At 40.0% G+C, this 24595-nt stretch overlaps 1 non-coding gene across 1 annotated transcript; it reads left to right on the top strand.

Moving 5' to 3' along the window:
- The first annotated feature begins 23672 nt into the window (after positions 1-23672).
- Positions 23673-23779, top strand: LOC138820419 (U6 spliceosomal RNA). Its single transcript, XR_011369870.1, has one exon. It is a non-coding gene; the product is annotated as a U6 spliceosomal RNA (small nuclear RNA).
- Positions 23780-24595: the final 816 nt, after the last annotated feature.

Here is a 24595-nt window from a genome sequence, read left to right as displayed (position 1 = left end):
TAAAAGACACTTCAAACAGGAACAAAAGAAAGTGTTAACAATTATATATGTAGGATTTCGTATATGACATTTTCATATATGCTTATAATGTATTCTATTTGGTACATCTCCCTCCCTTCATCATGATGTAAAATAGTTTGGACATATTTCATTGTTTTATTCTCATACAAGTAACAATGTTGACCATGTTTATTCTCTTCATTCAAAATTCTTTAAAAGCATTTACAAAAACAATATAATGAAGTAGGTTAAAATTATATTAGGAAGGAGAGTGGATGAGGAAGTATGATTGAGTGAGGTCAATGAAATAAATTATATTCTTGCATTAAACTGTGACCACGAGGCTACCCTGTGTACTGAAAATATGTTAATGAAAATATCTGTTTTTCAAAAAGAACAGTTGATAACCAATATCCTACCTAATGGTGAAAATTCCTATACTAATCTCCTAAAATCAGCAACAAGATATCCTTATCTACTGTTACCACTTGTAAGTTGAAGGAAATGGAGTTGCAAGGAAAATCAATTTGACAATAGAAATGTCCATTTCTGTGTCAATAGGAAAGAGTGTAATTATCTTTTGTGAAGATAACATTATCTTTTATTTATGTCATCCTGGACCTAGAACCCAGGGATTGTGTTCTGTCCCTGAGCTTTTTACTCAAAGCTAGATTTCTACCCCTTGAACTGCAGCTCCACCCCTGGTTTTTTTATGGTTAACGGGAGTAAGAGTCTCAGGAGTCTCATATACTTCTTTGCAGGGACTGGCTTCCAACTGCAATCCTCAGAAATCAGCCTCCTGAGCAGTGAAGATTACAGGCAGCAACCACTGGCTCCCAAACCTCACCTTATTTTTTATTTAGAAAATTACAAGAATTAACTACAATTATTATGTTCAATAACTGAGTTCAATATATATATATATATATATATATATATTAGAACAGGTGAAATTGGTCAAGGAATCAGTTTAGTGTCAGTAAACCTTTTGAAGATGCGATGGAAGATATTCTAAATTTTAAGGAAAAAAAAAACAGAGCAATTTACAGTCAGCAAATCATACCTGGTAAGCAAAAACAGAAGCAAAAGCAATGTAATCTCATAACCACAATTACATTATCATAACTAAGAATTAAAATGTGAAATTATGTAATTCTCCCCAATATATTTCCATTATCTGATTGGTCTCACAATGTTTCAAGAGGCAAATGGTGATTTTAAAGTAGAAACTCACGTTAGCTGACACAGTTAGGAGATAAATTTCCCTATGCATCAAGGAACTCCTCAGACTTAGAGTCTGACACTGGTCCAACCTATGTAAGACCAACTTCCTCTAGGGTAGCCTATCACATTGTGGGAATTGTAGTGTCCATTGAAGCACAGATGCTTTGAAAGGGTTGGGATTTTTTTTTGGAAGTATGGGGTGGCAGAACCTACTTAATGTGCGCCTCTTCACCCACCATTGTTTTCACTCTGTAAATTCGTTTCTTTCCCTCGTTGCTGCTGGAAATGCTATGAAGTACAGTTTTGCACTTCATAGTTGGAGTAGCGAGGCAGGTGCCCAGCCAGTCTTCAGGGGACCTTGACAACTGTAACTTGAAGGAATCTCAGGCTCTGGAAATAATGTGAGGTGAGAACCCTAAGATGGGTGTAGGACCTGAGTCTACACTCCATGTGTTACTCCTTTCTGGGGTTAATGATTTGCAGTTCATGAGTTTGCATTGCCAGTAGACTATGTGCATGCAGACAACTGAAAAGAATGGTTCTCCAGACTAAGAGAGCCAAGAGCTTTGTTTAAACTCCATGACCAAGGGATTCTGTTGTTAACCCATGTGAATTTATTCACTTTGCCCAGCTGTAACATGAGCATGGTAACAATTCTAGTGATGTTGTGAATTGTGTGTCTGCCTGGAGTCTTCTTATATTGCAATTTTATTTTGGTATTCTGTGTTGTTTCTCCTACAGGTGTGTCTTTTCTGCTCCTGCCTTGTTAGCCTTCTTAGTGCTCCTTGATTGAGTACATACATGATTGTACACGACCTTGTGACTACAGACAGTTGTACATATTATGGTAGTGTGTGCTTTTTCTGTATTTGTAGAAATGAAGCCTACCAGTGTTGGAAGGGGGGCACCCCATGAAAAGGAATTAACCTCCTCAAAGGACAGACCTCGTCAACTCTGACAAGTCCTGAGAAGATGCAGAAAGTCACAGGAAGGGGGAAATATTTTTAGCTTTTCTTACCTTAAGCAAAAATTGGTTCTACTTCCCAAACACAAGATTCCTCTAACATTCTCAATCATTTCGTGTTGCTGGAAGGTTTAGACCAACTTTTAGGAGTGGAGGAGAACTGGGTTTAAGAATAAGCCAGAGACTATCAGCCGTAACATGAGGCTGTGGTTTGGTGTACAGGAGTAACGGTCACAAATGATAGTATCTGCCTATTTACTAATCCTTAATCCTATTCTCACTATCATTTCTGGCATGTGATCTCTCAAACTAATCCTGATCGTGCCATATATACAATTACTAATTGTAGAGCACATGGGCAGCAAAGATGGCACTGAGAGGGAGTTGGTGGGCAGAGCCCAATTTGCTTTATGTTCTGTGCGTAACCAGCCTGTGGAAGCTTAGGTGCATGATAGGGTATGACCTTGACAGTGATTGGTTCCTCTTCCTCCCCTCCCATGCCACCTGGTCTTTTTTGCTTTAAAAACTGCTTGCTCTGTGTTAATAAACGAGGTTTCCTCACTTGAGTTGACTCCTTGCTGTGTCTGATTGTCTCCCGAGCTAAGGGAGGCTGGAGAACCAGCTAGTGGGGGACTTACCATTCCTTGGACCCCGTCCGTCTTTTGTGGGACAGAGGAATATCCGACATCTGGCGCCACAAGTAGGGCACAAAAGGAAAAGACACCGGTCAAGGCAAAACAGTCTCTCAGGGTAAGTGAAACCCTTACTATGGGTAATGCTATCTCACAGAAGAAGGAGGAGGAGGCAACATTAGGCCTAGAAGGAGTAAAGTAGGACTTGGGAATTGAGAAGGAAAAGGAATGGGTCAAATTGGAGGGAGAATGCACTGAGACATGCACAGTGGAAGTCAAAACGAGGGTGAAAGTTACCCCCTCTGACTCAGGTCCCCTTGATAGTCGTAGGCTCCCTCCCTATTCCCCCGATTGGGTGGGGGGGAATAGGGTAAGACACCCTACAGGACATGCGAGAGGGACCTGCAAGACTTGGACTCCTACCAACGATCCATGTAGGAGCTGAGGGCTGGGGAAGTAACCTACTCAGAGGCCTACCCTGGAAAGGAAGGGCCACCTGGGGGCCTGGAGCCTAGGCCACAGGATTTACATCCCCAAGTGTATCTGGTCAATCTGGCACCAGGAGCAAACAGGCCCTTGGAATGATATCCATGGGAAGCTAAGGATCTTAAAGAGCTCTACAAGGCAGTGGTGGAGGATGACCCGAACTCTCCTTGGGCCCAGACCCTATTACAGGACATTGCTTATCACCCATGTGTCCATAAGGACGCTGGATGTAGCCAAAGCTGTTCTCACCAGTTCTCAGTTGATTTAATGGTGTGCTTTCTTTAAGGAGGAATGTAGAGTGAGAGTGGAGAATAACTGGCAGCCTCAATCCGCAATACCTTTTACTTATGCCATGTTAACAGGGACTGGAGAAGGGTACTCCACTGGTGTCCAACAGGCCACAATACCTGGCCCATACTGTGACCAGGTGAGGCAGGCAGGACTTGCCAGATGGTACAAACTGGATGATGGGCCCACTGAGACCCCCATAGCAGGAGTGAGGCAAAAACCTGGTGAGCCTCTAGCTGAGTTTATAGAATGAGTCCAACAGAGCATTCACTGCAAGCTACCAGCAGGGAACCTCTGAGATCAGTTTGTAAAGCTGCTGGTCTGGGAAGGGATGAATGCAGACCACCGCATGTCCTGTGCAGGATTGAGAAAGAGTTCCCTGAGCAGATGGGTGGTGGCCTCCCAGAATGTGGACAGCAACAGCACCAGTCCCAATCATTAGCTTTAGCTTTACATGCTCAGACATCTGAAATGACTGAGGCTATTACCCAGGCGCTGGCAGCCCAGGGCCAAGGGACCCAAAGACCATCTGGGAGGGGTCTCTTATGGGCAGGAGGGGCAATTTAAGAGGGACTGTTTACAACAATCCCCCTCCAACCGGCCGGGGGGGGGACCAAACCGCCCCCTACACCCTGCCCCAGGTGCAGGAAGGGATACCTTTTGAAAAAGGATTGTTGATCCAAGTTTGATTTAGATGAGAAGCCTTTAAACTAGGGGAGGGGCATCCTCCAGCCCTGTTTACTCAAGGAGTAACCCCCTCTGCTGCGAGGCACAGACAGCAGGACGACCCAAGCCCATTGGACCGTCCCCCTAGTGGAAGGACTAAGCCCTAAAATAAGTATTCTCATAGGAGGAAAGAGGTTTCACTGCTTAATTGACACGGGGGGAAATCAAACCATACTCAGGGAGGAGGAAGTGCCCTTGGATTGGAAGCTTGTACCTGGGCCCCCTATTTTGGGGGTAGGGGGCAACTCCCAGTCCAAAGAGATGGTTGCCCTTATGAAATGGACTAACCCAGATGTAGAACAGGGAAAGATATGCCCTTTAGTAGCAAACAGCCTCACTGCCAATTTACTAGGGCAAGACATGCTAAGACAAATGGATGCTGTGGTCATTATGGACCATCAAGCTTCCTATGATGATATCCTGGATGGGGAAGAAGCACAAAGGCTTAAACAGGACCTAGAGGGAGTTAAGAAAAAGGATTTTTTAAATTTCATAATTACAGAGAAGAACATAGGGGAACCGCTTGGGTGCACCCCCAATCCTAAAGGCCACTGTTCCCCGAGTACCTCCCATCAGTTGGAAGCCTGGAAGCCCTGTCTGGGTGGAACAGTGGCCATTGACCAAACCTAAACTTGTAGCCATCCACCCTTTGGTGGAGGAACAAGTAAACTTTGGACATATAGCCCCTTCTATGAGTCCTTGGAACACACCTGTATTTGTTATTCAAAAAGTCTCCGGGGCTTGCCATATGCTCCAATATCTACTTAAGGTAAATGAAAGGATGGAGCTAGGAGGAACGCTCCCAAGAGGCATGCCCTGGACTCCTGCTATACCTTCAGAATAGACCTTGGTTGTGATTGATATTAAAGATTGCTTTTTTTTTCTGTCCCCGTGCATCCAGATGACTGCAAGAAGTTTTCTTTTTCCATCCCTTCCCTTAAATTTTTCCAGCCTGATCGGAGGTTCAAATAAACGGTGCTGCCACAGGGAATGTCCAATAGCCCAGCCTTTTGCCAACAATACTTGGCCACACTTTTAGGGCCTGTTCTGGGTTCAGATACCTCCCTTGCCTATGCCTACATGGATGATATAATTCTTGGACACCAAGACCTGAGCCGCCTGGAGGGCCTTCTGGCCCAGGTTCTTGCCATATTTAAAAGGGGAGGGAGTTTACCATAGCCCTCACTGAAATTCAAAAGGTACCTCCTGTTAAGGTGCTTGGAACCCACTTTACCTTGACACAGGCCAGACCCCTTAAGCCTTTGCTGGATATTCTAGCCTCTCTAACCTTAACACAACTTCAGAGTCTTTTAGGGGAAATCAATTGGCTGTTACCATGGGTTCCTGTCCCTAAAGATAGTCTTGTGCCCTTATTTGCTCTACTAAAAGACAGGACGCCCCAAGAAGTTATTACAATTACAGATATCCATTGGGCAATATTTTTGCAGTTCCAAAAAGCCCTGGATAAATGTTCCCTAATGAGGTATTTTATTTTTGAGCCCATTTTCCCTTTGGTTGTTTGCAGGTGTTACATTGATTTCTGCAGTTTTAACTCAAACAGGGAAGCCATTAGAGTGGGTTCACACTCCCTTTGGGGGCACACCTCAGGTGTACTCTCAGGCAGACCAACTTGCAGATGCTATTGTCAAGGGAAGGACCCAAGCCCAACGGCATTATGGCCTTGACCCTCACTTCATTGTTTTTCCTTTTCAGATGGCAGATGTTGAGTGGCTCGCTCGAGCCAATGCTCGTCTTGCTCTCTCCTTGGAGGGGTTTCTAGGCCAAATTGACTGCCATTATGGGCCATCCAAATGGACTGTCATGTTATGTCGACTTCCCCTCAAAATACCATCTCTATTTTCTCCTACGTCTATTCGTGGCACCCTCCATGTTTTAACTGATGAAGGAAAAGCAGGCTCTGTGTATGCAGACTTTGAGGAACAACAAAAGACCCCAAGCCAAGATTTCAGCCTTCTTAAGGGTCAGCACAATATAAAGAAATGCTAGCCATAATTATGGCCCTTCAGGACATTCAAAAGCCCTTTAATTTGTATTCTGATAGCCTATATATGATTAACTTGCTCCCTCGTATTCCCCAGGCACACATTAAGCTGGATGAAAACCCTATTTCCCCTCTTATGGTTACCCTTATGAGCCAATTAGAAGAGCGGGGAGCCCCTATTCATATTCAACATTTGAGAGAGCATTCAAAATTTCCTGGGTTTTTATCCCTAGGCAATAATTTGGTAGACCAGTTAGCTACTGGCCCACAACCATTAAAGTTACAAGAGGCTACCTGTTTGCATGATTTAACCCACATTAATTGGAGAGGTTTTCAGCATAGATTTCCTCAGATTCCTGTAAAGGACATAAAACGGATAGTACATACCTGTACAACATGCCAGCCCTTCTTAAAAGTATCCCCATTACAACCACCAGGGTTAAATCCCAGAGGCCTTAAACCTAATGTCCTCTGGCAAAGGGATGTTACTAATTTCCTAGCCTGTGGTAAGTTTAAATATACATTTGTCTCTATAGATACCTACTTAGGAGCATGCTGGGCCACAGCACATACAGGAGAAATAACTAAATATTCATAAGCACATTTTCTTCAATGCTTTGCCACCTTGGGTCTACCAGCACAAGTTAAAACCGATAATGGACACTGTTTTGTTAGTAAAGCAATGTCAGATTTTTTGACAAATGGCATATTAATCATACTACAGGAATTTCCTATATTCCCCAAGGCCAAGCAATTATAGAAAGAAATCACCAGTGTCTTAAGGATCAATTATTAAAACAAATAAGGGGAGTTAGCCCCCATATACAGATACAGATAGATTTGTTTACCATTAATATTTTCAATTTTTCAAAAGGGGCAACTGAATCCAGATTTCAGAAGCACTGGGAACAACTAAACCCTAAGCCCCATCTGAAAGTCAGGTGGAAGGACCCCCTGACACAACAATGGAGAGGTCCTGACCACGCCATGGGCAGGAGATTTGGATGTGTTTTTCCCAAAGGGGAGACAGTCCCCATTTGGATCCCTGCCAGGAAACTTAAGTTTTTACCCATTTCCTCTGTACAGGAGGATACCCAAGGATAAACTAACTAACAAGGAAAGAAAAAGGGCTATGGTCACCAAGGCTTGTATTTAAAAGAGGAAAGCCAGAAAGATAATTACTAACCATCCCCAAGGGCAACCAGACCTTGAGAATCTCTTGTGTTCTCTAACAATTGCAGATGGTGATACTCCAGCTGTTGGCTCTCCTGACCCTCCCAGTCTGGGATATGGCCCTACGGAATCTGCATCAACCTCAACGGGTGACCTGGGCAGTGATTAGTGGTGGCAATGCAGAAATCATCAAATATCTTGTCTTTAGATCTTTTTCAACCCCACAGGCAAATAGCCAGATTAGAACAGGCCCCACCTCTGGATTCTGAAGAGGCAGACTGCTATTCCATCCTTGACTAATGTTAAAGGACTGCTAATGATATTGCTTGGCCTGGTAATGCATTTGCTGATGGTTTTTCTATGCTTTCCTTGCATGATACGTGCACTGCAAAACTCTTATGAGCTTAGCCAAACATTTACATAAGATCAAGCTCCAAGTGAATGAATTTCCCCCGAGAGGAATCACGGCCAGAGATGGGTAGGAGGGAGTGTCAGTCTGACCAACGTAAGACAGGGCCTTCCGCTTCACTCTGAAGAAGTTCCCGAAGACGGGTAAGGCAGACAATGTGATCCACCCAACCTAATACAGGAGGGTTCGCTTCTTTAAACAAAGACAGGGGAAATGTTGGGAGCCATTGGGAGCTGACAGTAAAGCTCAAAGGACATCTTGACCCTGTGCTCGGTTAAAGGCATGTACAAGGACCTGGCTCATTTTAAAGACACCATGTGCCCAGGATTGGTTTGCTATGTCTTCAGTTTGTTTTAAATGTTCCGTGTTTTTCTGGAATATAGTAGAATGGCCTGAGTGTGGGAGCCCACGAGGATTCACCATGCTGCATGTGTGGAACTCCCAATACCCAGGCTGCTCCTATGTTCTGAAGAGAACAACCTTACAAGATACTGACTTTTATATGTGCCCAGGAATTAATTGAACTGCTTCAGGCATTTCTAATGGTGGTGAGACTGATGTTTATTATTGTTCTAGGTAAGGATGTGAGATAACTAGGACGGGCTCTTGGATCATGAACAAGGGCGCTCCCTATCCTTGTCTGGCAAACCTCGACCCCCAGACTTGCCTTGAACCTCCTGAGTGGCCAATGCTATCCTTATCAATGTAATCCTGTTAAAATAACCTTGACAAAGGAGGGCAAAAGATAACTAACTGGGAGGTGGGTCTGCCATTAAAACAAAAAAGGCAGAATCTGTAGAGCACATGGGTAGCAAAGATGGTGCTGAGAAGGAATTGAGTGGGCAGAGCCCAATTTTCTGTATGTTCTGTGCGTAACCAGCCCATGGAAGCTTAGGTGCATGATAGGGTATGACCTTGACAGTGATTGGTTCCTCTTCCTCCCCTCCAATGCCAGCTGCTCATTTTTGCTTTAAAAACTACTTGTACTGTGTTAATAAATGAGTTTTCCTGCTTGAGTTGACTCCCCGCTGCTAAGGGAGGTTGGGGAATGGGCTAGCGGCCACAGTTACCTTTCCTTGGACTCCGTCCATCTTTTGTGGGCCAGATGAAGACCCGAGAATTAATGCTAGATCTATTATGTTGGTTTTTCCTGCCTGTTCTGGAGGTGTTGGTCAGGGATCTCTGGTCTTATAAAAAGTTACTGAAGAAAATTTGAAGTAATGTATTTTGCTCAAGGTTGTATGTGTTTTACATATTCTGAAGTTTTACCTAATGTTATCCTTCTTGTCACAATCTGCTCAAAGAAGTATTTCACTTTGGAAATTCCTTTTGGGAATTGAAGTCAGTGAAGCATAAGCACTCCTTTCAAATATCTTATAGAAACATGTTCAACCAATTTTTATCTTCTGCACTTCCTTTTGTGTTTGCAACTTTTAAATTGTTACTAACAGGGTTACACTCCACTTGGTTTATTTGTTATGGACAAATGCCAATTTCTCCAGTATAATAATGAGCCTGCTTTACACCATTTAAAATGAGACTTCCTAAACACGTATTCTGAAACAATTGGTAAAATATATTTTAATACAATCCAATGCCACTTTTTCTGTGCTAGTCCTCCTTCTTAAATTTAATGCCTGGGCACTGACCATGAGCTTCTTTTGCCAAATGCTAATGCTCTACCAGTTAAGTCACATCTCTACTGGCAACTATTTTTGGTAATTTATTGGAGATCAGAGTCTCCCAGACATTCCTCCCACAGCTGTCTTCAATCTATGATCCTAAGGTCTCAGACATTTGGGTAACTTGGATTAAGCAACCATAGCCCAGTTACAATGCCATCTTTTAAATAAAGATTATATTTTAATAAAATAATCTGAAATAGAAAATTTTGAAATTTTAAGGAGGTATGTTCAATCACTAGTATATATGAAAATAGTCCAAATCACAAAGCAAAAATAAAATATCCCAGCTTGAAATCTATAATACTCCTGACCTCAAACATTATGAATATAGACACAGCTTACAATAAATTCTTTTAAATTATTTTTCTGTTTTTATTTTCTTTTTTGCCAGTATTGGGCCGGAATTGTGGGTCAGGGGGTTATCTCTCAGCTGTTCAGTTCTAGGCTAGTGCTCTACCACTTGAGACACAGTACCACTTCTGGCTTTTTCTGCTAATGTGGCGCAAATGAATCAAACACATTGCCTCATGCATGCAAGGCCAGCACTCTAAAACTGAGCCACTTTCCCAGCCCTCTTTCTAAATTTTTTGAAGAAACATCGTGGTGATGTAGAAAAACCCAATATTAATGTGTAAACATTGCTTTTAAATGATTCATATTGTCTTTCCTAACACAAACAACCTAACTGATGTGTACAGAGTAGATTTTCAGTTTTGGTAAATGTCAATGTAAAGTTCATTTAATTTTATATTATGAGTTTCCATTCCACAATATTGTATTTTAAAATATACAGAATTATGGACAATAGCTTTTCCTGTGTAATAAAACAACTGAAAATATAAAATGACAAAGCTATTTATTTGTTTTAATTTTTATGTATCTAGATTCTGGGGTGTCCTCACCTTAGTATTTTGTGCTAGTATTGTTTAAGTAACATATTAGACTTTAGTGTTCTCCTTCCTTGGATGTAGGTGGCTAATTGGCATTGTGTCACTCCGATTACTAGTATTTTAAGGTGTGTCTTTATTAAATCGTGTATATCCAGCAAGATCGCCATAGTTTTTCATATCAATGTTTAGGAAAGTGAGGGACTTCTCAAACTGGTGTTTATATCTTTTTTACTGATGTCCATTTGGACAAAGCAGGTTAAATGGCAAATTGCGCAGCATTGCACAAGGTTGTTCTGAGTATTTGTATACAGAAAAATATTTGTATACTTGACAACCATAATTGAAATTATAACAAGAAATATCTATTGGATGCATTTTTCCTGTATGAGTTTGGTGAACAGATATGGAATATTCACATGCATTGTTCTATGGTTATTAATTTTGTTGATGAATGAGGTAGAGCACAAATTCTAAATTGAGTCCTTAGGATAGTTTTGCATTAATAAAATGTACTTCATACATCCCTAAGTGTATTTCAGTAATAACTAATTGTACTAAAGTTGGGATGTGTTTTTTCTTTCAATTATTCATTTATTTTGTGGGAACATTATTTTTAAAAATCCTATATGTATATTAACCTAGAAATTAATTGCTTTTATCCTATCTACCAACTAATAGATTGTGGATTCACCTTTAGTGAAGAGTTTAATGCTCTACTTGACAGAGAAAAAATTCTTTTCCCCAGAAGGCTTTATGATTTTCCAGCTCATTTAGAATATTTTCAACAGGAAAATCTGGGGCTAAATCACAGAGGTTCTTTCCTGACTACCTCATTTGCCAATCTCCCAGCCATGCTTCCAGAATCTTCTGATCATTGTCAACATCAAGAAAGAATGAAAGGATCTCTGGTGAGGTGTTTTTTTTTTTTTATTTCTCATGTTTTTACATTGCATTTTATGTCCCTAAGGGTGTCCAGGCTTGAAAAGGACAAAAACAATTTCAGCTTTAGGAACATGTTTCTAAATCAGATAAAGATGACTTGTAGATTAAGTAATTATAAAATCTTATATTCTTTTTTTTTAATATTATTTTATTTTATTTGAGAACATACTGTACAGAGGGGCTACAATTACATGGGCAGGATAATGCATACATTTCTTACCAAGCATTGCAGCCTCCTCCTTTGTTTACCCTTCACCTCACTTCCCAGCCTCCCCCCTCCCCCCACCCAATTATACCCCCCTCACCCCCCCGACATTGTAAAGCTGGTTTTGACATGACATTTTGTACTTCTCATTGTTGCAACAGGTCCACCTGAATCCTTAATCGACTTGTTTGCCCCCATCTCCTCCACATGTTATGCTGACATCAAATATAGTGAAAGCGGGGGTTACACTGTGGGGGAGGGACATACAAAGCAACAAAGAAATAATCTTATAAATGCATTAGAAACAAATGCATGAAAGAAACGAAAACATTAAAATACATATTTAAGGGTTCATTTTCCTAACATCACATTATCTGACTTTTTCTGTTTGACTCATACCTATACTAGATATTGCAAATAAGGGAAACCATGGGACCTATGCTTCTTTGGGCCTGGCTTACTTCACTTAATATAATTTTTTCCAAGCCTTTCCATTTCCTAACAAATGGGGAAATGTCATTCTTTCTGATGGAGGCATAGAATTCCATTGTGTATAAGATCTTTACTAGCCATACAACGGACAAGGGTCTCACATCTAAAATATACTTGGAACTAAAAAAATTAAACCACCCAACAACAAATCCTCAAAGAAACAACTGCCCAATAAATAAGTGGGCGAAAGACTTAAAGAGAAGCTTCTCTGAAGAAGAAAGAAGGATGGCCAATAGACACATGAAGAAATGTTCAACATCCCTAGCTATAAAAGAAATGCAAATCAAAACAACATTGAGATATCACCTCACTCCAGTTAAAATCTTATATTCTAAGTTGAGTGCAGATCTGTTTCCATTTGTGTCTTGTTATTCTGATATGAGAAAAGGTGGTAACATTTGTTATGTGATTCAATGACACCAAGTAGGTGACTTCTGGAAGGTGAAGATTCACTAGCAGCTTGTCAGAGATCACATCCCCATGAGCAACACTGAACTATCTTAATGAAGTTTTACAAGAGTTGCTGAAATAATGTGATCCCATACAATTTTGGATGTGGTAGGGGACTGAGAAAGGTGTGTGTACTTAAATTACTGTCCTTACATAGTTTTTGGATTGTTCCATGGTCCTTAGCTTACCTGATTTTTAGCCTATGTTTGATAATATAATCTGTGGCCTTTCTAGAAATCTGTCTGTCTGATTCTAAGGTATCTTTACAAGACTATTTTTCTATGGTTTTCTCTGTTCATTCTGTTTCCTGCTTATTAGATTTCTTTACGTCCTTCTTTCTAATTTGTCTCTTTTTCTCTCTGTCTCTTTCTCTCATTTCCTCTTCTCTCCAATTATCTCTTCGTTTTTTCTTCAAATGCTCTATTTGGGAACCAGTTTTTCTTATTGATCAATTTTCCTTTGCTGATATGTCTCTTAAAATGGACATTTCTCTTACCATTGTAGAGGAAAATTGTTGTTAACCATAATCCGACATAGTTATATATTAATCTGGAGCCAAAGAAAATCAGACAAACACATATATAAAGAAAAAGAGATTGCTGGGTCATAGGGGAGCTCTATGTGGAGTATTTTGAGCACCAATCCCACTTTTGGGTATTTACCAAAATGTTCACAAACAAAACCACACTAAAGGTACCAGCACGACTATGTTTATTGCAGCATTATTTACCATAGCTAAAATAGGGAACCAACCCAGATTCCCCTCAGTAGATGAATGGATCAAGAAAATGTGGTATATATACACAATGGAATTCTATGCCTCCATCAGAAAGAATGACATTGCCCCATTTGTTAGGAAATGGAAAGACTTGGGAAAAATTATATTAAGTGAAGTAAGCCAGGCCCAAAGAAACATAGGTCACATGGTTTCCCTTATTTGCAATATCTAGTATATGTCTGAGTCAAGCAGAAAAGGCCAGATAAGTTGATGTTAGGGAAATGAACCTTAAGATATGTATTCAAATGTTTTTTTTTCTTTCATGCAATTGTTTCTAACACATTTATTAGATTATTTCTTTGTTGCTTTGTATGTCCCTCCCCCATGATATAACCCCTACTTTCTCTGTATTTGATGTTGGTATAATTTGTGTAGGGGAAGGGAAAAAACAAATCGTTTAAATAGGGATACAAGTGTACCTATTGCAACAATGAGATGCACAAGTCATTATGTCGAAAAAGAATTTTACAACTTTTTTGGGCTGGGAGGAGGTTTGGTTGGGGGGGGCGGAGGGAGGATGGGAAGGGGAAACAAATGAAGAGGCTACAATGCTTTATAAGAGTGTACACATTATCTTGCCCATATAATTATAACCCCTCTGTACAGCATTTTCACAATAAAAAAGCAGAAAAAAGCAAAAAAAAATAAATATAAAAGAGAGATATAGTGAAACCTGGGTTCCCAAGGCTAAGTAGCACTTGGGCCTTGAGTCTCTACAATCAAACATTTTTTCTTGAATTTACATAGAGCAAGTAACCATGGATACATGAAAAAATATAAAGCATCTAGCTAGGTACGAGTTACTCACACCCATAATCCTAGCTAATCCGGAGGCAAAGATATGAGGATTGCAGTTCAAAGCCAGCAGGGTCAGGAAAGTCATTGAGACACTCATCTCAAATTAATCACCAGAAAACTGAAGTGGTGCTATGGCTCAATTGGTAAAACAATAGCCTTGAGTTGAAGACCTCAGGAACAGTACTGAGGCCTAGAGTTCAAGCCCCATGACCAAGAAAATAAATAAACATCTATATTAATATTACCATCAGAGCCGAAACAGAGTTTGTGAGAGACACTTTTTTCCCTTGTTTTGAGAGAGGAGACTGCAACCAGACAATGTCTAGACCTGATATACACATCACCTTTGCCTTCAATGTCAACAGCACTGAAAATTCAGCATTTCCAGCACTAAGGAAGGAGTGTGACACTCCAGTCTCTTAACTCTCTCAAGAATTGTCTGTTTTAACCCTTCTGTGGCCAGCCCTCAGGATTCTGAGATGTCAGGGTGGACTTGCCACCTCATAGCATTTCCACTTTTAGCTCAACTTCAGAGTTCTCTGCAGACAGTTAATAGCAACAAAAAGATTTTCCTGACTCTATTTTCTTTTTTTGGCCTAACCTCATTTGATGTGATACGGTTTCAAATTAAATATTGTATTTTCTTTCTAATAAATTTAACTGTTGTTCTAACTGCTGTAGATTTTCTTCAAAGGAAGTAGTTTAGGCTAGCACATTGCATGGAGGAATTTTTTTCAAATGACTTTAATTGTTATAACAGAGGTGATATACAGAGAGATTCCAATTATGTGAGTCAGTTAATGAGTATATTTCCTTTCATACACTGTCTTCCATTCCCTCATTCTCTCCCAGTTCCTCCCTTGCGTCTATACTCATGAGTTATATAGTTTACTTCATCAATGTCTAATGACCTCCACTACTACACTTTTCCACCCTATTTGCCTTGAGTTCTACAGCTTTCCCTGTGATGAGCAGACTACCAAAGAAGGAATACAATTCTGAATTTAGGACAGAATGGTTATAGTAAAAGAGACCTATCTCAGGCATTCAGAGATTAGAAATGTGGAGAAATATCTTCAGTTATGTAGGTCAAACATGGAAGAGAATGTGGCAAGCCCAAAGCCAAATGCCAAAGGGAGAGAAATTTAACAAAATACCCTGAAGTTGAAACAAGTTTTAAAAGGGAGAGCTGGGCTTAATGGGAATAGGGCAGAAGAATGGAGATGGAAATGGTTGACTAATACAGTCATAACCCTCAATGTACATATTTGAGAATATAAATAGGAAACTTGAAGGGAAAATGGGATTGGGGTAAGTGAAGGAAGAAAAATGGAAAGTGTGAAAATGATCCAGATGCATTGTACATTGAAATGCACATGTACACTCTCTTCAACACTGACATGATGAAACGAAATCCCTTTGCACAACTAGCTAAAAATTAAGTTTTTGAAGTTTGAATATTGAGACCAGAAGCATAAGCATTTAGAGATAAATTAGAGGATTGCATCGACATATTCTTGAGGCTTGTGCTCCTTTCAATATACAAAAATTAATAAGTGTCAAATCTACTGCAAATGTAAATTTTATTTTGTAAATTCGTTTTGCAAATTACTTAGAATATACAGAACCAAATAACACTATTCCTTCCCTTCCAATAAAAAAAGTCTTATTGACCTTTAAGTTGCTCAGTTGTTTCTAAATATCTTAAAGTAATGCATTGGAACTAATTTCATTCTACATTTAATTTTAACTTTTAAATCACTAAATTCTTTTAAAATCCTCTCACTTTGATACAGGTCTGGATAGATAACTGATGTGGGTAGAATCAAAATTACATATATGCTTACCTAATTTTCTCACTTCTGGGCCATAGAATACAGATGGTCCTTGTTAGGAAAATGGAGGCGAGTGGAAAAGGAATAGGATGGACTTGATCATCAACAAACAAGGACTGTTTTTATTGATGAACAGTGAGGGGCACAGCCTTTCCAGTGGGTTTGGAGGTTGTGTGAGGGAGCTGGGACAGGATCAGGGTTTTTATAAAAGATCTGAGCAAGGAGGTAGAGGTTAATGAAAAGCTCCTAGGTCAAGAAAGGTGGGGGCCTTTCAGTTGGGACCACAATGGGATGTGTACAGCTTGGCTTAGGTGGATTGCCCTTCCTGTAATTCAAAGGAGTTCACAAATACCCGGGATTTAGGGTCGGGGTCAATTCATCATATTCCATCTTGATAGAATGTTAGGGCCAAGAGGTGAGAGGCAAGTTCTTCATATAGGGTCTTTGAGACATAAAAAGAATTGTGATGAGTGGGAGTATCATGGAGTTATGAGAACAAAGCAGATTCCCATCATTTGTAACCCTGAAGGAGTATAAAATGTGGAGGGGCATCATGGTCTTTTCTGGCTATTTCCTGCTGGCATGAGGGTTTAAAGGAGTCACTGGGGCTGGGGTCTTTCAGGTCTGTGTTGGATCCAGGGCAGTGTCAGCAAAGCCTCTGGTTGCCTGCAGTAATAGGATGGCCTTGACTTGGTCCCAGATCCTGAATGAGGACTGTTATCCTGTTAGAGAGAAACTTGAAAATGATGAGATCAGTCAAAAGGCTGACAAGGTGGCAGGACTAGTTCATATGAGTGACACAGTAAAACAAACCCTGGGCACAAGCCATAAATGTTCCATTTGTATCATGAGCCCATAACCAGTCAGAAGTTAGGCCTGGATTGGAGAAGTTAAGGGCCTGGTGTGAGACCTTGATCATTTCCTATCAATAGCAGGTAACAAAGGCAAGAATGTAAATTCCTGTCCAGTTAGAAGTTAGACAGATACAGACAGTAGATGGACAAGCTTCTCAACTTGTGTCTATTGACCGCTTGGCTCTGGTTAATTTTGAAAAGGTAGGCACGAAGTGGCTGATGTGACATCATCTCTTATTCTTTTCCACCTTGTCCTGGACGTGTAGGTGCTTGTGGCTTAGATATAGGCTTTGGACTCAAGGCCTGAGGGAATTCCCTGAGCACTTCAGCTCAAAGCTAGCACTTTGAGTCACAAGCTCACTTTTAGCCGTTGGCTCGTTAATTTTTGAGCCTGCTTCCAGCCTGGCTCTTTGCTGATTATAGAGTCTCAGAGGGATTTTTCTGCCCAGGCTGGCTTTGAACTGCAATATTTGCCACAGAAAATCTTTTATTATTTCCAATTAAAGCAACCAGAAATTAATAGGAACAAGTAGAGCTTACATGCATCCTGTCAAGAATTGATCAACAAATACTTGCCAGAACTCTACAATGACAAAACTCAATTGATGGGATGAGAGTTTGAACACAGCTTGGATGCCTGGAAAACCTGATAACCAATTTTACAAGAGGCTGTCCTGGCCTACACATGTTTTAACACCATAACAATGCAGCTGGCTTTCTCAGGTCAGGCTTGGAAAGGTTTCCAGAGAGTTTTCCAGGAGTCTTAGTTTTTGTAAATCTAAAGCAGTCTTTTACCAAGAATCAGCTGTGTGTGATGGAGTCAGTCAGAAGTCCAATCTACCATGGTGGAGGTAGGATAGTCCAAGCAAGATCTTGGCCAGAATCTGTCCCTCGGATGAATTGTTAGATCTCCTGCTTTGTTGCTTACAAATTTATACAAAGATTGGTTAAGACACTTGACTTTAGATGGACATAGAGAATGACATGATAGTTTTAATGTAAATCACAGCCAACAATTACATACAAACTTTTACTCATAAACTGTCTTTTAAGGCATATTCATCCCATCTTCTACATACTCAAATTTTCTGACAGAAACAAATATGTGGAACAAACATTTTTAGAAAATTCTTACCTCCTTACCGGTGTTTATCCTCACAGCTGGCTAGGAGCTGAACTGGGTCTCACTACTTTTACTACTACCCTTGAAAAAGATGTTTTCTTATAACAAACAGCACATTTGTTGAGAAATATCACTACCAAGAATTATAAGAAGATAATTTTTACACAGTTTTTATGTATTATAATGAGATTATGTTGAACGTGCTCTCTGTCTCTCTCTCTGTCTGTCTCTGTCTCTGTCTCTGTCTCTGTCTCTGTCTCTGTCTCTCTCTCTCTCTCACACACACACACACACACACTTAAACAAACGTTTTAAGGCGCGTAGGTTTTTAAAAAAATGAAAATCGGCTATAAGATTGTTTGGAATTCCAATGGCAAAGTGATATTGTTTTGACCAATATGATAAAAAACCATGTGTTCAAGGCAATACCAAACAAAATGCAAGGCAAATTTTGACAAACAGAATTTCCACCTTTAAACAAACATTGACAACAAGAGAAGGAACCCTTTAAATCAATTTTGGTGATGAGGTGGTTTAGTATTTTAAATTGAACATTTTAACCATTAGAACAGTGAAGAGTATAGAGGAGATAGGTTGGTGGAAGTGTGGGGGTTGAAGAAAAACCCATCATGTGGTCTTTGTCTCTTGCTAGGTTCAGCTTCCAAGGCATGTAGAGAGAATTGGGGGAGGAGGTGGTTGAACAGGTTTGTAAGGGGAAAAGATAGCACTTTTAACCTGCAGATATTTAAAGGGAGGATGTGGCATAATGAAGTTACTGAAAAGGTAGTTTGAATAATTGGATAAAGTTATTGGAAGAGGTGAGAGGGAGGGATTTTTCTTTGGTAGCCACTTAGAGGAGAAATTAAGAATCTAGATTTTGAAGTGAGTGGACTCAGGAAAGAGGAAAGGACTGTATTATTGTCTACGTCCCTAAGAGAAGAAGGATTGGCTTGTTTCTATTATGGGATTTCAGGGTGGTAAAGGAAGAGAGCAGCAAAATACAGAGGCTTTCCTCAGTGTGTTTGTCAGCCAGCCTCAGTCAATAACAGATTAACGAATTGTCCAGACCAGAGGACCATTTAATTATGGTCTGGAAGGGAAGAAGGTGTATTAGCCATAGAAGAGGGTTGAGAAATGTATAAGTATGGAGGGGTTTGTTTAGAAGGATTTTTAACAGGACTCATAGCTTGTTGTTTTACCTTTGGAGGCCTATGCCCACCCCCACCTTGTGTCAGCTACACAAGCATGCAGACAGGCAGGCACAGAGACTGGGGTCAGCAAAAGGAGTTTGCTTGAAACAGACACAGTTTTAGCCTAGAGAATATGGACCAACTGCAAATACCAAGAGTGTAGTTAGAAGAGCAAGGAAGGAGAAAAGGTTCTTTTGTGATGGAGGTCATCAAAGAAAAGAGAGATAGAGGGAAATGGAGAGGGGGAGAGAGACAGATTGAGTTGCTACAAGATAAGGAGTTACTTTTTTAGAGGAAACGTTGGGTGGCTCCTGGCAGAGAAGGGCTTGGTGAGCAAGGCAGGAGAGTGGAGAGGGAGCCCTCTGGAGTGGAGGTCAGAGAAGGACTTGGTGGACCGAACAGAACAAGCAAAGTGAGGATTTTCTGGAGCAGAGCTTGAGGAGGGCTTAGGTTTAGGGGACCTCAGACTCCTCCCAGTTTCATTGGAGAATTGTTTAAATCAGCAAGAGTGAAACCTAAGGTTCTGAATTTAGTTCAGCAGTGCCATGGTAATGAGACCAGATTTTGGAATAAAAACAAGTCAGTTTTGTTTTTTTATGACTGTAAATCAGTCAGCCCAAAGTCTTAAGTTTAGACAGCAGGCATGCCAATGGGGTGTCTTTGGGAGACAATTTGGAAATTTTGGTAGGACTATGGATCCTGTCCTGATGCTCCAGGCACCGCTGGTGCTTTGAGAAGCCAGACGGATGGATCCCAATAATTAAGAGAGGGCATCCCCAAAGGTCCTAATTAAAGGGTATCAGGGTATAAGGAAAGAAGAGACTTCTGGAGTCTCTGTACCCCACAGACAAGAAGGAAGGGAGGGAGTCCTGCCCTCCTGGGGTCCATGTCAGGTGCCTACACCACAGACCGGGCTAGTTACCTTGTCCTGAAGGCTTTTAGGTATTGGGTGAAGTCAGTCAAACAGTGAAGAGCCTCCTGCCTGGAGATCAGAGTCCAGGGACAGGGTAAAGGATAGAGAATAGGGGGAGAGATAAGGCCTTTTCTGAGCTTACGCACTGGGGCAATAATACCTCAAGCCACAGCAGCGTGGCCATCCACTGCTTGCACTGCTTACAAAAGCAAAGGCTAGGAGGTTTTTCAGGTGTCTGTTTAGCCCAAAGTAAGCTCAGAGGGCTCTGTGCTTCTGATGAAGAAAAGCCTTGGAAGGAGGAGGAAGGTAGCAGAAAGGCTCCGTGAGAGGTGGCAAGGAGGTGGGTGGCCCCTTGGCAGAGGGCACCTACTTACTCCTGGTGCGTTTTATCTCCTGGGTGTCAGCACCATATGTTAGGAAAATGGAGGAGAATGGAAAAGGAATAGGCCTGACTTGATCACCAACAGAAAGGACTCTTTATTGAGGAACAGCCAGGGGCACAGCCCTTCCAGCAGGAATGAGGTTGTGTGAGGTAGCTGGCACAGGATCAGTGTTTTATAGGAGATCTGATCAAGGAGGTAGAGGTTAATGAAAAGCCCCTAGGTCAAGAAAGATGGAGGACATTCAGTTGGGTCTGAGATGGGATGTTTACAACTGGGCCTAGGTGGATTGCCCTACCTGCACATCAAAGGAGTTCACACATACCTGGAATTATGCCTGGAGTCCGTATGGACTTGGGATAATAGGGTGGGGGTCAACCATTCAGGCCAATTGGAAAAAGTTAGCGTTCCGAGCTTTTCTGCATATAAACACTCCATCAACATTTTCTTATTAGAGGATTATTCAAGATTAGCTATATGTTGATTGATAATAACTGAGCTTGACAGAAAGGTGAGGGAAAACTGTCTAGTCTCCAATGAGGTTCTGACTTGTATTTCACAAAGTGTTATGAAAGCACTCAATGAGAAATCTTGTAGCTGCATTTCTTAAAAGTGCTTGCCTAGGGGCTGGGAATGTGGCTTAGTGGTAGAGCGATTGCCTTGCATGTATGAGGCCCTGGGTTCGATGCCTCAACACCACATAAGCAGGAAAAAAAAACCAGAAGTGGCTCTGTGGCTCAAGTGGTAGAGTGCTAACCTTGAGCTGAAGAGCTGAGGGACAGCTCCCAGGCCCAAAGTTCAGGCCCACGACCGGACCCCCCAAAAAAATTTAAAAACAAAAGTGCTTGCCTGGTTACACTTTCTGATAATGTGTCAATTCAAGTACTTCTTGGAGTTCCAAACCATTCAATTTTGCTGTATTAGAAACTTGTTACGTTTTGCGGACAGCTCTTGGTGATGAAATTTGTGCTTTTTAAAATTGCTTTCCCAATTCCATCCACAAAATGCAGACAAAAATTATCTGAAAAAATTCATATCTGTTGATATTGCATATACATTTACTTTCCATTACAAACCTAGAATGCGGTAAAATTTCTCATAGCAATTACACTGCACTAGATTGTGGGCAGTTTCTAATGTAAATAATATATTTATTTTTGTAGAGAATTTGAGTATCCAAAATTTTAATATGCCTGTCATCCTAAAAACAATACCTTGCTGATATTGAATGACAAATATAACTTCCCATAAGTACAGAAATTTTCCTTGTATCTTTCTAATATATACTTTTATTGTAAAGGTACTGTACAGAGGGGTTACAGTTACACAAGTAAGGAAATGAGAACATTTCTTATTGAGCATTGTTAACCCCTCCTGTTTTTCCTCTACCATCCCTTCCCTTTACACCACCACAACTCCTCCCTCCATCCCCCTCTGATAGAGTGTCTTGTACATCCTATTGTTACAATGGATCAACCTGTATCCTTTCCTTATATCTTAAATGAAGAAATGCTGGCTTGTTTCATGCTGATTCTACTTGTGTTGACACACCTAAAGTCACTCTCCAAGTCCAAAAGCACATAAATGAAGTGCAAATCATCTTTTGTCAGTGGTATAATTGTGTTCTACACATTTATTGACAGGATACAAACCTTAATACATATATACATTTGAAGGCATTTGATGTGTGAAAACCCGTCAATATAAAATATAAAGTGATTTTGAAAAAAATAAAAGTGACTCAGAAGAAATTATAAATGCAAAAACAGTCTTTACAGAAACAAATTCTTAGAGATATTTCATGACTTTGAAAAGGATAAAGTGGCTGAAATTAATATAAATTTAGAAGTATGACAATTCACAAAAATATAAAAAGATATTCATGTATATCATTATATAAGCCAAAGCAGAAAGCAAATGTTGTTTAGATGACTTTTTAAAATACACTTTCTCAGGAACTGGGAAGGGGTTTCAGTGGTAGAGTGCGTGCCTAGAATGAATGAGGCCCTGGGTTTGATTCCTCAGTACCACATCAGTACAAAAAGACAAAGGTGGTCCTGTGGCTCAAGTGGTAGCACTAGACTTGAGCTAAAGAGCTAAGGGAAAGCACCCAGGCCCAAGATTTCAAGCCCCACGACCAACAAAAACAAAATCAAAACACAAAAAATCATTGTCTCTCACTTTTGTGTCCTCAAATCTGTAAGACGGCTGCTTCAGCCTAGGGCTAAGATTTTAGCTGTGGACACTTAACACTCCTGATTCAGACTCTACTTGAGAAAAATTTTAATGAATATTTTGTTCTTAATTTTGTTCTTTGTAAATTCATATGCACCTATAATACATGGTGTGGCCATCCCAGTAACATTCTCAAAGTACCTCCTAATGACGACTTACAAAAAGTTGTATTATATTACAACAAGGAAAACAATGCTACAATAAACAAAACCAATCATTAAATATTAATGATTAATAAAATGAAAAATGAAACAATTACCAGTGTTTCCAGTATTTGAAGTATACTACATATTAGGTTTTACTATTTTTTCATAATCCTGTACATTTAAAACTGCCTAAGATTATGATGTTCAATAAGAGTTTTATAGGCTATGAGTAGTCTTTAAAGTTTCCCACTAAGATTATTATTTATGGCTCATCTCATCTGTATATGGCTTATATCACCATTTGTTCCTCGCTAACCTATAAAGTAAGGAAGCCCTAAAGTTTTAACAGAAACTGTGGAATTAACAAAGTCTTAACTCTTCACTCTGCTTCTTTACACAAAGAATTTGCAAATTCTCATTAGTAAAATTTCTATAAACTCTGAAATGTACACACTTAGTAGTATATGCTGCTACAATAAATCTTAAATACTTTATGGAAAAGTTTTATGACCTGTCATACAGTCTTAATTTTGGCATATATATAAGCAAATTCCCAAAATTAAAAATATTTAAAACATTAAAACTTTTAACAAACCTTAACACTTGCTTCAATGTTCATTATGAGAGGTGCCTTGTATAGAATAATTGAATTCCTCCTCTTGCACATCTCTTGAACAACAAATATCTTGATTATATTGTTTTTGACATGCCAATCTTGACTTTATTCATAAATGTGTGCTTATATAAGAAACACATGGTTTTAAAATTTCACAACAATTCTTTAGAACTTACTTTTTGTTGAATTGTTTAGTTTAAGAAAATCAATTACACTTTATATATAAAAAATGTTCTGTGCTCAATTCGGCAGCACATACACTAAAATTGAAATGATACAGAGAAGAGTACCATGGCCCCTGTGCAAAGATGACAAGCAAATTCATGAAGTGTTCCATATTTTTACAACAGACGCTGGAGTGGATGTGGCCAGAAAGGAACCCTACCGCATTTGAACCCTACTGCATTCTTGGGTGGGAGTGTAAACTTGTTCAGCTACTTCGGAAAGGAGTATGAAGGTTCCTCAAAAGATTCCACATAGCGCTCCCCTATGACCCAACAAATACTACTTCTGGGCATTTACCCAAATGATCACAAACAAGACCATACTAAAACTACTAGCACTACTATATTTATTGCAGCATTATTTACCATAGCTAAAATATGGAACCAACATTGATGCCTCTCAGTACATGAATGGATCAAGAAAATGTTATAGATAGATAAATAGATAGATAGATTGATTGATTTCCTGTGTGTGTGTGTGTGTGTGTGTGTGTGTGTGTGTGTGTGTGTGTGTGTGTGTGTGTGAGAATAGGAATTCTATACCTCCATCTGAAAGAATGACATTGCCCAATTTGTTAGGAAATGGAAAGGCTTGGAAAAAATTATATTAGTGAAGTAAGCCAACTCCAAAGAAACATAGGTCCCATGGTTTCCCTTATTTGCAATAAATAATATATGTCTGAGATAAGCAGAAAAGGTCAAAAGCTATGTGCATATGACCAGATAAGATGATGTTAAATGAAATGACCCCCAAAGTAAGTACACAAGTGGGTTTTTTTCTTGCTTGCTATTATTTCAAACGTATTTATAATGTACGATGTATTTTATTGTTTCTTTATATGTTCCTCGCCCACAGTATAACCTCTGTTTTCACTGTATTTGATTTTGGTGCACCTGAATCTTGTATATACTCTTAGCTAATTGGGGAGGGGAAA

The sequence above is a fragment of the Dipodomys merriami genome, unplaced genomic scaffold (assembly GCF_024711535.1).
Source record: "Dipodomys merriami isolate MVZ:Mamm:240054 unplaced genomic scaffold, mDipMer1.0.p SCAF_88, whole genome shotgun sequence".
Lineage (NCBI taxonomy): Eukaryota > Metazoa > Chordata > Mammalia > Rodentia > Heteromyidae > Dipodomys > Dipodomys merriami.
This window is presented reverse-complemented; position numbering and strand designations above follow the sequence as displayed.